At 33.6% G+C, this 13,221-nt stretch overlaps 1 protein-coding gene across 6 annotated transcripts in view; it reads left to right on the forward strand.

Annotated features, from left to right (window-relative positions):
- Positions 1-13,221, forward strand: part of LOC135132453 (protein yippee-like 2) — a 235,654-nt gene that overhangs the window by 194,250 nt on the left and 28,183 nt on the right. The gene's annotated exons all lie outside the window — the stretch shown is intronic.

Here is a 13,221-nt window from a genome sequence, read left to right on the forward strand (position 1 = left end):
GGGCTTACTTATAAAAGACTGCAGGAAAAAGCTAAACTTAGCCCCGCCCACCCACCCGTCCCCTCATTTTTTTCTTCTGAAATAAGAAATAATTCTGATAGCAAATAGTATAAGAAAAAAAAATACGATTAGCATTTTTTTCTTTTTTTCATAGCCTAAGTTCTATTAATTTGCTTTCGCACTCTACAGAAGGACATATAATTAACCCCGCCCACCCACCCGCCTTCATTTCAGTGATTCACTCTATTTGGTCCGTTTCAAAGGTGGATCTTATACTGAATAGAAATAAAATCGTTCAAATGAGAAAAGCGCGGGTGGGCGGAGCTAGTACTTGCAAAAATAAGACCGAACAACGTTAAGAGTAGTCACTAGAATGAAGAGGGAGTGGATGGGCGGGACTATTGCTTGCTTATAAAAGACTTTTTAGCAAAAATTTTAACCTAACCCCGCCCCCCCCCACCCGTCCTCTACTTTTTTTTCTTCTAAAGTAAGATAAAATCATATAGCAAATAGTATAACAGAAAAAACTACAATTAAGTTTTTTTTTCTTTTTTTTTAACAACCTATGTTTTATTAGTTCCTATTCACCCTCTACAGAAGAACATCATTAACCCCACCCACCTGCCCCGCCTCCTTTCGGCGATTCAGAATGAGAACGGCGCGGGTGGGCGGGGCTAGAACTTGCTAAAATAAGACTGATTTTGGCAAATGACATACCCTCTAATAAAATAGAGGGGATGGGTGGGCGGGGTTACTCTTTACTTATAAGACTCAGCCCCGCCCATCACCTTTCTCCATTTCACTGACCTATTTTGTTTACTGTAAAATGGGAATCGGATTCTGTTTTGACAAGCAGTGGAATGCAACATTTAAAACAAAGTCAAAAATGATTAAAAAACAAGACCTAATGGTTTAGTGGGCAAAGTACAACTTCCAAAAATATAGATACAAAATTTTGACTTTTATTGCAAAGTGTGCTTGATTTTTATCATATTTTGATAGGTATTCCCTTTTTATTTAAATAAATGTTTGAAACTTGTTTCTAGCTACTAGTAGTTTTTTTTTTTGAGTTATACAGAGTGTTCTATTTTTAAATGGTAACACGCAAATGGTGTTTTATGTTACTTTATATTTGAAATTCCTATACAGTGTTGCCATGTTTTTTCAGTTTTTTTTTAACAATGTTAGGATGCACAAAAGAAATCAAAGTATGGTGATTTTTATAATCTGCCTTCGATATTTTATAGACAGTTTTATTATACCGAGTGTTCATAAAAAAAATTAAAATTACAATTTTCAAATATCAATATTTCAGTTTTCTCAGGTAGAACACTTTGTATTAAACTTTAAATATAGAAAAAACGAAATTGCGTAAACATAACTGTCAATTTTATATACAGAGTGTTACTTTTTTTCACAAAAAAAACTTGTAGCTCCAAAAATACCGACAGGATTATCGTCTTTTTGAAAATTTTGTTTTGGCAGTTTCAAAATTTTAATAAATTATGTCTGAAATCATGACAGTTTTTAGTACATCAAAAATTCTAAAACATAAAAGCGTGTCCACACATATACAGGATGTCCCAGGATCTAGTGACAAAGCTTATGCATTTCTCGTGGAATATTGAAAACATTAATCGTAGCGAAACTAATCACAATTAAGAGTGATATAATTAATTAAATGTATATGATCTTAATCAAGTGTAATTAATTAAGTAATTAGCACAGCAGTGATGTATAATTAGCACAATTAGCTGAATTTAAGTATAATAAACAACCACTGGGTGTAATTTAATTAAGCATAATTTAAAAAAATTATCGACAGTACGTATAATTACAGCTAATTACACGAACTTCTCAGCACGCTTCGCAATCCGCGAGTGCATTAAAATAAAAACCACGCCAGTCGCATCAAGTGCGGAAAAGTGCACCCACACCATCATTCTTAAAAGCCGCAACCTCTAATCAACCCCACTTAACGAAAACCGCCCAGTAATCCGTCGTACCGCTCGTCGAAAATGCAGCACACGTCCCACCACTATAATTGCACCCGAGTAACTCCAATAAGTTGCAAAACTTTTTCAACTTTCGAAATGTCACATCCATCCCGAAACTCAACCATTAGGTCGCGACATTGGGGCGAAATAGGGCGAGCTCGGAAAAACAATGGGTGTGTTTTTTCCTTCGTAATGTGGAACTCCAATTAACCTCGTTCGCGGCGAAAATTAACACATGAAGAAGTTTCGCAAAGGTGTTAATCGATAATTAATTATGTTAAGAGCTGAAAACGTGCAAGAAAACGGAACGGAACTCATCTCGGCCGAGTAATTCCGCACGTAAGCGGGCATGATTTTATTTGTGAAATATTAAATCGAGTTGTGTCTGATTCGGTGTGTAATTTGCATTTTGCCTTGGAGGAGGTACAGATGTGAAAGATCGCGCAGACGACGGAGGCGCAATTCTTGGTGTCGGAGTTATTATTTATATGTAGAAAACATAAATTGCGTGGAAAAATTCGTGTTCCCACAGAACCTCATTCAATTAGCACGACGGCATTTTATAAAAGTACATAAATAATGGACGGGGTACATAAAGACGAAAGGTCTGGAACGACATAATTAAAAGACGTGGCTGAGAAAAAACATTGTATGTATTTTCCAACACAATTTCAATTAATTCGTATACTGTGGAAAGGTCAATAGAAGAGAAGATAAATAGAATTCAGGCTTCGGGAGATCCCGTATTATATTTGACTGCAATATGTATTTATTATTACTACAAAATAAACAAAGTAGCCATAAAGTGGGAGGAGGAAAAATAATAGTGTTTGAAATTAATGTTGTTGGACGTGAAGTGATCACTGATCACATTATAACCAGTTTTCTAAAATTGTATTTTAGTGATGATGGGAAATTTTGTCTGTATTTTTTCGTCGATTATTATTATTATATTGATCCAAAATAGACGAATTAGTATTAAAGGTTCCACAAGGCAGAAGATTAGAGAACTCATGCATTTTATAATCTATGTAAATGAATATCTCTTATCTCCTAGGTTTGATCCTACAAAAAGTTTCAATTACTTTCTAGATCTACTAATATCAGTTAACAAAAAATAAAGTATAAAAGCCTGACAAATGATCGAATCAGTTGATAAAAAAATATTGAGTATCAAGATAAGCAAACTCTATTTTATTTAACGTGTAAAAAAACGAATAAATATAATTTTTACTTACAATACCAACAATATTAGGCTGAAAATGGTTTTTTGATTTTTACATTGCCGTTATCATGATAAAGTTATTTGAATAAAATTTTGTGTCCCGTGATACAATTTTGAATTCCACTGAGAGAAAAAAAATTAGGAAACAACTTGTTAAAAGAAAAAACTACCAAAGAAATAGAACACCCTATATTTTATTATATTATTGTTGAAAGTGAGGACGTTTACCATTTCCGAGCGGGTAGGAAATTCTGGAAAAACTGTTGGAGGAAATGGGTCGAAATTTGAAAACTTTGTCTGAAAATCCATAAAAAATTCTGGGATATAGATCTCGACGTGGTAATTTCCAAAAATATGGCGTTTTGAGTGTCGCGAAACAATATTTTCGGAACATTCTGTTTTAAAATCAAATTTTTCAAAAATTTGAAAAATTGCGCCATTTCATTGAGCAGTTCTGGAAAAACGGTTGGAATTATCCAACAAACGAGGCCGGAAATGACATCTAGAGTATTGAAATCTACAAAAAAATGTATTCACTGAAGTTTCGAAAATGGGCGAAAATGGGTCGAAATTTGAAAAATTTTTTGATAGAAGTAATTCAAAATTCATAAAAAAATCTGGGATATAGAATATAGATCTCGACGTGATTGATTCCAAAAATATAGCGCGTTTATGCTTAGGGTGCCATATTTTCAAAATATTCGTTTTTGTAGTCAAATTTTAAAAAAATCGAAAAATTTCCAAATTTCGATAGAAATTCTGGAAAAATGGTTGAGGTTATCGAACAAAGGAGGCTGCAAATGACTTCGAGAGTTCAGAATCTACAAAAAAATGTGTTCACTTAAGGTTAAAAAATGGTCAAAAATGGCCTGAAATTTGAAAGGTATTGAAAATTTTGACTTTTGAAAAATTTGTCCAAAAGTCTACAAAAAAATCTGGGATATAGATCTCGACGTGCTGATTCCAAAAATATAACGTGTTTATTGTCACCGAGCAATTTTTTCGAAATATTCGGTTTTTAAATCAATTTTTTTTTTTAATTCAAAAATTGCCATATTTCAATGGAAATTCTGGAAAAACGGTTGAGGTTATCGAAGAAAAGAGGCTGCAAATGACTTCGAGAGTTCAAAATCTACAACAAAATGTGTTCACTTAAGGTTAAAAAATGGTCAAAAATGGCCCGAAATTTGAAAGGTATTGAAAATTTTGACTTTTGAAAAATTTGCCCAAAAGTCCACAAAAAATTCTGGGATATAGATCTCGACGATCTGATTCCAAAAATATAACGTGTTTATTGTCACCGAGCAATTTTTTCCAAGTATTCGGTTTTAAAATCAATTTTTTTTAATTCAAAAATTGCGATATTTCAATGGAAATTCTGGAAACACGGTTGCGGTTATCGAAGAAAGGAGGCTGCAAATGACTTCGAGAGTTCAAAATCTACAAAAAAATGTGTTCACTTAAGGTTAAAAAATGGTCAAAAATGGCCTGAAATTGGAAAGGTATTGAAAATTTTGACTTTTGAAAAATTTGTCCACAAGTCCACAAAAAATTGTGGGATATAGATCTCGACGTGGTGATTCCAAAAATATATAACGTGTTTAGGTCACCGAGCAATATTTTCGTAGTAGTCGGTTTTGAAATCAATTTTTTTTTTAAATTTGAAAAATTGCCATATTGCAATGGAAATTCTGGAAAAACGGTTAAATTTGTCGAAAAAACGAGGCCGGAAGTGAGTTCTCGAATTCGAATTTTACAGGAAAATGCATTTTGTTAAGTTTCAAAAATGGTCGAAATGGGTCAAAATTTCCACGCTTCAGCATCTCCTCCATTATTTATTCGTTTTCCTTTTTGTTAAGTATTTTCCATGTCTAAAGTTGATTGATACCTATCATTGATGCAAAAGAAAGAGAAGTAAAATAGACAAATAAAATACAGGGTGATATTTGAATTTTTTTTTTATTACTCTGTAATAAAACTTAATGTAATTGATATCGCGACAAAGCGCATAAAATAAAAACGTTTGCATGTTACCACTCAACAATACATCACTCTGTATAATTGAAAATAATACTACTAGTAAGACATAATAACATACAACTTAGTTTTTTCTTTTTTTTTAATAGAATACCCTGTATATTTTAATTTATTGACCTTTTCTTAACATTAAAACTGTAGTCGGTTTCCAAAAACATAGCGTGTTTATGCTGCCGCTAAAAAATTTGGAAGTGGATATCAAACTTTAATTTAAATAAAATACTGCAACACACACCTTAAAAATAACATTGCACTGCCAAAAAAAAATTTGAAAAAATTGGAATAATAAATTAATGAGATGCATAACGTGACACAAGCTATGCATAATTTCAATATATCTGTCTAGATTTGTTTGATTATTGGTGACTTATTGCAGAATTATTTATGTACAAATTATTGAACGAAAATTATAAATAAGTCTTAAGTTATTTACCGATGACGTCTGACCTCCAGATGTATTGATTTGGGGTACAGTCAATTTTTAAGAAAATGTTTCCTGTGAATATTGACAATTTGTAATTTTGCATAATACATGCAATTGTAGTTTTTTTTATTATTAAAAAAAACAAGTTTTACTGTTAAATCATCAACAATTTTTATTTTGTTTTGAATTTTAGAGTAGTTCACGTGTTGCGACTGACGAGGAAATATTAAAGTGAAAGCGGAGGAATTACACCTTCAGCAACATTCTCATATTTCGATGAGTCAGAGATCAGGCCACTACCTTACGTGATCGTGGTCACAAAGAAATAATTATCACTATCACTGTTTACCCATTCTTCATTTAATACATAAAAAATAATTTTAAAGTCGAAAAACCGAACTATAGATCCCCGCCAGAAATCGATGACGTCATCTCGCAAATTATTTTCCTCGTTTTTAAGTAATTTCGCGCGTAATTCGCCGCCCACTCCTCACCCTGTATAGCGGGCGAAATGGAACGCGCCCCATTATTTAGTAATAGCCTAATTCACGGAAACAATAGATTAGCGCAAAGGTAATGGCGCGTTGTTGTGATAACCGAGGCTCCCAACTAATGACATCTTCGCTGACAGCGTCCAAAAGGCTTAACCCACCTCCGAAAATTTCCCCGCCTGTTATCTTAAAACGCTGCAATGTTTTCATCCACTCGAAACATCCTAAACCGAACCCGGAATCCTTTGTATACAAACTCGATTCTCTTCACGAACGTCCCGACTCGAGGATTTATGGCGATCCTTCCTGTTCGCTTGTTTAAACGTGGAGCTTTTAATCAGTATCTTTATTACGAGCCAAGAAGCGACTGCGTAAAAATTCAAAGCTCGCCGACTACAAATCAGGCGCGGACTCGCGATATTTGGAGATCTCGGAGCGGGAATTTGCATTTTATGCGGCGTCAAGTGGACTTTTGCGACTGGAAACGGCGAATAAAAAGACGTGAGTGGCGGTGGACGGACGTTAACGCGAGCTAACCCTGCTTGACGGGGAATTTACGGCGGGACGGGTTCAAGTGCATGTTAGTTTGCTGTAATATGTTGCAGGTCTAGGTACGGACTGATAAAAAATGATTTAGGGCCGTCTTGTCGCGGGCTTGGCAAGCGGGTTTTTAATGGTGGCGTGGAAATAAAGCGGAACGAGGAGAGAGAGAGGCGAATTGTGTTCGCGGTGGTGCAGAAAAGGGTGGGATTAGATGCCGATGTTTAATTGATGGTTAATGTGGTCGTACGATAATTGAAACCAACTGTGAATTAATCACGGAACGTCGGTCGCTGGATGGTCGGAATGTTGATAGTTTCATCATTGGTTAAATATTTTGCGGAATTTTTAAAAAGATTCGACGGTTTTAAAAGCGAATTGTGACAACATGTTTAACCTTCAAACTAATAAATGTAAATAACATTAGGAAAAATGGCGACTTTTTTTGACAAATATCTCTGTTTTGCGTTCTTTTCTTTATTTCGAAGAAATCGCAGTTGTCTGATTTCATTGTTATTTAGACCTGTAATTGATTTTTTCATTGACGGTTTCAACCCTTTTTACTCGTTTTCGTTCTCATTCTGATCGTTATTTTTGTTCTCATTCTCGTTGTTGTAATTCTCATTCTAATGTTTATTCTTGTTCATATAATTTTCATTGGTGTCATACCCGTTAATGTCTTAATTCCCAATGTCGTTCTTACTTTCGTTCTCATTCTCATTTTAGCTCGCTCTGTCGTTCTTATTCTCGTTCCCATCCGAATTTTTACTCATGTCCGTTTTATAGTTCTAATCCATAATCTCATACTCCTTCATATCTCAGTTCCCACAATTTTGTTTTCGTTCACTTTCCCGTTCTTGTTCTTATTCTCATTCACATTCTTGTTTATATTCTAGTTCTCATTCTAGTAGTTATTTTAATTCTTATTCTCGTTTTAGTTTTTTTTTTTTTTGGTTTGTCTTTAACCAATTTTCGTAATCGTTCTCATTTTTACTCTCTTTGTCATACTCGTTTGCATCCTAATTTCCATTTTCGTGTTTATTCTTGTTTTCGTTGGCTTTTCCGTTTACATTCTCGTTCTCGTTCTTGTGCTCATTCTCGGTTTAGTTCCCTCTGTAGTTCTTCGGATTATGGTTTACATCTTAATTTCCATTCTTGTCCATGTTCTCGTACTCATTTTTGTTTTCGTTCTTTTTTCAATTCTCGTACTTATTCCCGGCCACTTACTGTTCCTCATTTTCGTTCTCATTCCGATTGTCATTTTCGCTCCTATTCTCATTCTCATTCCTATTCATCATTCTAGTTTTATTTTCCCGTCTCGTTTTTATTCCTTACAGCATTCTTGTTACATTCTCGTTCTAATATCGAATCATTTTTTTTTCTCATTCTCATCGTAGTTCTCCCTGTCGTTCTTTTTGTTCGGAATCTCGTTTTCATTCTCATTCTCGTTCTAATTTTCATTCATATTCTCATACGCGTCCACATCCCAATCCCCAATGTCGTGCCCATTCTTATTTTCGTTTTCTTTTCCATTCCCGTTGTGATTCTCAGTCACCTACTTACTGTTCCTCATTTTCGTCCTGATTCCGATTGTCATTCTCGCTCTTATTCAACTTCTCATTCTCATTCTTGTCATATTTTGGCCCTCATTCTAGTCGTTGTTTTGGTTCTCATTCTTGTTTTGTTTCTCTCTCTCGTTTTTAATCCTTGTCGTATTCTTGCTCACATTCCCATTCGCATTCTAAATTTCATTCGCGTTCATATTGTACTCCTAATTCTCATTCTCATATTCTCTCGTTTCTGAATACCCACTTTCGTAGTTATTCTTATTTTCGTTCTCTTTCCCAATTTCATTCTTATTATCGGCCACTGGGTGTTCCTCATTTTCCATTTCATTCCGTTTGTCATTCTCGCTCTTTTTTATCCATTCCCATTCTTATTCATATTCTAGTTCTCATTCGAATCTTCATGTTAGTTCTCATTCTTTCTTTAATTGTGTCTTTTGTCTTTATTCCTTGTTGATTTTCTTGTTCACAATTCCATTCGCATCCTAATTTTCATTCTCGTTCATATCGTAATATTCTTATTCTCATTCTCTCGCATCTAAATTCGCACTTTCATGCTTTTTTTGTTATTCTTTTCTTTCCTTGGTAATTCCTGTTTTCGTTGACTTTTCCGTGCTCGTTCTTATTCTCGTTTACATGCTAGTTCTGATTTCCATTCTTATCGTTGTTTTCTTTCTACTTACTACTTCTCATTCCAATTCTTTTCGTTATTTTCGTTCTCATTTTCATTTTAGTCCTCTATTATTTTCGTTTACATTGTAATTCGCATGTTAATTTTCATTCTTGTCCGTATTGTCGGTTTCATTCTCATTCTCGTTCTAATTTTCATTCACATTATCATATCCGTTCACATCTCGATTCGGCCCATCGCGCTCATTCTTATTTTCGTTCTCTTTCCCAATCTCATTCTGATTACACTGTGTAACAAAAAAATTATTATCTTGCTTTTTTTACATTTATCGTTGTATCCTGATGTAACTTTTGACATGCTGTGGTTCGTTTGGTCGAACTGTCCCTATTTTCATTTATTTAATTTTTTTGTAAAAGAAAAAAAATTGTATATATTTTGCGTTCAAATTCGAAAATCGTAGCCACACGCAGGTGTAAATTATCTGCAACTTCTTTTTGTTACATTTGCGGTTATTGCAAAACTCTTGTCTAAGTGAAATATAAAATAGTTCCTACGACAAAGTTCTGGGTAGCATATGAAGCGTACTTTGAGAGAACTATTAAGAACCAGGATAAACCATGGGTTCATCTTGTTTACTGCAGAAGTTGCCGGTCAAGTTTGGAAGCATGGTTTCGAGGAAATCTTACCTAAGTCTGTAGCATTTACCATTTCCCGTTTTTTAAGAAACCCAAGTAACCATCTTACTGGTTGTCATATATTTTTGTACGGTAACTATATTTTATAATTTAATTAACGTGGCAGCCCTCCCAAGCCTCAGGGCCACGCGAAGGTTCATTTTTATTTTTATTTGTAAATAATTTATGCCTTTTTTTTTGTAGTATTTCCAATTAATTAAACTGCTTTCGTTTTTTTTTTAATTAAAATTTTGACATTTTTCACTAAACAACAAATAGTTAAATATTTTTTATGTTAGGGACTCTCTGTACGAACAAAATTCACATTCTCTAAGTATAGACTAAATTACACCCAAAACCACAAAAAAAGTCAGATAAATATTATTTTTCTATAAATTTGTTACATAGTGTTATCGGCCACTTGGTGTTCCTCAATTTCCTTTTCATTCCGTTTGTCATTCTCGCTCTTTTTTATTCATTCCCATTCTTATTCATATTCTAGTTCTCATTCGAATCTTCATTTTAGTTCTCATTCTTCTTTTAATTGTGTCTTTCGTCTTTATTCATTGTTGAATTTCTTGTTCACACTTCCATTTGCATCCTAATTTCATTCTCGTTCATATTGTAATATTCTGATTCTCATTCTCTCGCATCTAAATTCGCACTTTCATGCTTTTTTTGTTATTCTTTTCTTGTTTTCCTTTTCGTTCTAATTTTTATTCTCTTTGCCATACTTCCATTTCCTTGGTAATTCTTGTTTTTGTTGACTTTTCAGTACTCGTTCTTATTCTCGTTTACATGCTAGTTCTGATTTCCATTTTTGTCGTTGTTTTCTTTCTACTTACTACTTCTCACACCAATCCTAGTCATTATTTTCGTTCCCATTTTCATTTTAGTTCTCTATTATTTTCATTTACATTGTAATTCACATATTTAATTTTCATTCTTGTCCGTATTGTCGTTTTCTTTCTCATTCTCGTTCTAATTTTCATTCACATTATCATATCCGTTCACATCTCGATTCGGCCCATCGTGCTCATTCATATTTTCGTTCTCTTTCCCAATCTCATTCTTATTATCGGCCACTTGGTGTTCCTCAATTTCCTTTTCATTCCGTTTGTCATTCTCGCTCTTTTTTATTCATTCCCATTCTTATTCATATTCTAGTTCTCATTCGAATCTTCATTTTAGTTCTCATTCTTCTTTTAATTGTGTCTTTCGTCTTTATTCTTTGTTGAATTTTTTGTTCACACGTCCATTCGCATCCTAATTTTCATTCTCGTTCATATCGTAATATTCTGATTCGCACTTTCTCGCATCTAAATTCGCACTTTCATGCTTTCTTTGTTATTCTTTTCTTGTTTTCTTTTTCGTTCTAATTTTTATTCTCTCTGCCATACTTCCATTTCCTTGGTAATTCTTGTTTTCGTTGACTTTTCCGTGCTCGTTCTTATTCTCGTTCACATGGTAGTTCTGATTTCCATTCTTGTCGTTGTTTTCTTTCTACTTACTACTTCTTATTCTAATCCTATTCATTATTTTCGTTCTCAATTTCATTTTAGTTCTCTATTATTTTCGTTTACATTGTAATTCGCATATTAATTTTCATTCACATTATCATATCCGTTCACATCTCGATTCGGCCCATCGCGCTCATTCTTATTTTCGTTCTCTTTCCCAATCTCATTCTTATTATCGGCCACTTGGTGTTCCTCAATTTCCTTTTCATTCCGTTTGTCATTCTTGCTCTTTTTTATTCATTCCCATTCTTATTCATATTCTAGTTCTCATTCGAATCTTCATTTTAGTTCTCATTCTTTTTTTAATTGTGTCTTTCGTCTGTATTCTTTGTTGAATTTCTTGTTCACACTTCCATTCGCATCCTAATTTTCATTCTCGTTCATATCGTAATATTCTTATTCTCTTCTTGTTTTGTTTTTCGTTCTAATTTTTATTCTCTTTGCCATTCTTCCATTTCCATGGTAATTCTTGTTTTCGTTGACTTTTCCGTGCTCGTTCTTATTCTCGTTCACATGCAAGTTCTGATTTCCATTCTTGTCGTTGTTTTCTTTCTACTTACTACTTCTCATTCCAATTCTTTTCGTTATTTTCGTTCTCATTTTCATTTTAGTTCTCTATTATTTTCGTTCGCATTGTAATTCGCATATTAATTTTCATTCTTATCCGTTTTGTCGTTTTCATTTTCATTCTCGTTCTAATTTTCATTCATATTATCATATCCGTTCACATCTCGATTCGGCCCATCGCGCTCATTCTTATTTTCATTCTCTTTCCCAATTTCATTCTTATTATCGGCCACTTGGTGTTCCTCATTTTCGTATTCATTCCGTTTGTCATTCTCGCTCTTTTTTATTCATTCCCATTCTTATTCATATTCTAGTTCTCAATTTTTCTTTTAATTGTGTCTTTCGTCTTTATTCTTTGTTGAATTTCTTGTTCACACTTCCATTCGCATCCTAATTTTCATTCTCGTTCATATCGTAATATTCTGATTCGCATTTTCTCGCATCTAAATTCGCACTTTCATGATTTCCATTCTTGTCGTTGTTTTCTTTCTACTTACTACTTCTCGTTCCAATTCTTTTCGTTATTTTCGTTCTCATTTTCGTTTTAGTTCTCTCTTATTTTTGTTTACATTGTAATTCGCATCCCAATTTTCATTCTTGCCTGTATTCTCGTATTCATTCTCATATTTCGTTCTCTTTTCTCATTCTCGCACTTAATCTCATTTCCATTCTGATTCATATTATGGTTCTTTTTCTCGTTCTAATTTTCACTCTCGTTCTAATTTCCATTCTCTTTCCCATTCTCGTTCTTATTCTGGGCGACTTACTCTCTTGTTTTTGTTGTCTATTACTAATTTCTATTACTAATTGTCGTTCTCATTGTAATTTTTACTCTCTATCTCATAATCGTTTGCATCCTGAATCCCATTTTCATTGCTATTCTTATTTTGTTGGCTTCTCATTCTCATTCTAATTTTAGTCGTTATTTTGGTTCTCATTCTCGTTTTCGTTGTTCTTGTTATTCGGATTCTCGTTCGCCGCCTAATTTTTATTCTTGTTCCCATTCTAGTTATCTTTCTCGTTTTAATTTTAACATTAACATTCTCATAGGCTTTCACACTTCAATTCCCACTTTTATGCGCATTCTTGTTCTCGTTCTCTTTCCTATTCTCGTTCTTATTCTTGGCGTCCTGTAGATGTCATTTGTATCCTCATTCTCCTTTCGATTATTATCCTAGTTTTCGTTCTAATTTTAATTTACTTTGTCATGCTTGCATCCTAATTTCTGTTTTGTACTCATTCTTGTTTTCATTATTTTTCCCATTCTCATTTTGTCGTCTATTTCATCATTCCTTCGCATTGTAGTTTAATTTCATTCCTTCTCCCATTCTTGACTGTCTCTTTCGTCCTTATTCTCTTTCTCATCCCGTTCACATTCTAATTCGCCTTCTAATTTTCATGATACTCTCTCGATCTTTCATTATTCCCATTCTCGTTTTTATTCCGATTATCGTTCTCATTCTCATTCATATCCGTACTTCTAATTTCTGCTCCTTTTAATTACACCTCCATCTCATCTTTCCTTCGCATTTTAAGAGTTCTTATTTTCA

The sequence above is a fragment of the Zophobas morio genome, unplaced genomic scaffold (genome assembly GCF_036711695.1).
Source record: "Zophobas morio isolate AGI-343-1 ecotype UQ-CSIRO unplaced genomic scaffold, CSIRO_AGI_Zmor_V1 ptg000021l, whole genome shotgun sequence".
Taxonomy (NCBI): Eukaryota; Metazoa; Arthropoda; class Insecta; order Coleoptera; family Tenebrionidae; genus Zophobas; species Zophobas morio.